Raw genomic sequence first — 458 nt, 5'->3', positions numbered from 1 at the left:
AAAAATTTAAAAAAAGAAAAAAAAAGTATTATTTGCATGACAATAGTTCAGAATAAGAGGTGCATAGCAAAGTGGACTGGGGGGTGGGGGAAGGGAAATTGTGCAACAGTGAAATAATTTTTTTTAAAGAGAAAAGCGAACTTGGAGGGAGGGAGGAAATTGTGTAACAATGAATGGAAATCCAAGTTTTCTGTAAACTTTCAATAAAATTCTCAATTAAAAAGGATCTGTAAACTTTCAAGAAAAATCTCAATTAAGAAAGAGAAGAAGAAGGAAAAAAAAAGATAGTGCATCTTTGGTGGTTCAAATCCACCACAGGAGCTGGAGAGAAGGAGCCTTAACAAGAAAAACAAAAAAACCAAACTCACAACCAACCAAATCTACCAGTGACTCCACAGGGGATGGTCAAACTCTTCCTGTTAAGATTTACAGCTTATAGACCAAACAGAAGGTTTCAG

This window comes from Elephantulus edwardii, unplaced genomic scaffold (genome assembly GCF_000299155.1).
Source record: "Elephantulus edwardii isolate Elephantulus edwardi_28Jun2011 unplaced genomic scaffold, EleEdw1.0 scaffold00288, whole genome shotgun sequence".
In the NCBI taxonomy this organism is placed as follows: Eukaryota; Metazoa; Chordata; class Mammalia; order Macroscelidea; family Macroscelididae; genus Elephantulus; species Elephantulus edwardii.
The sequence above is the reverse complement of the archived record's forward strand: the minus strand, read 5'-3'. Positions refer to the sequence as shown.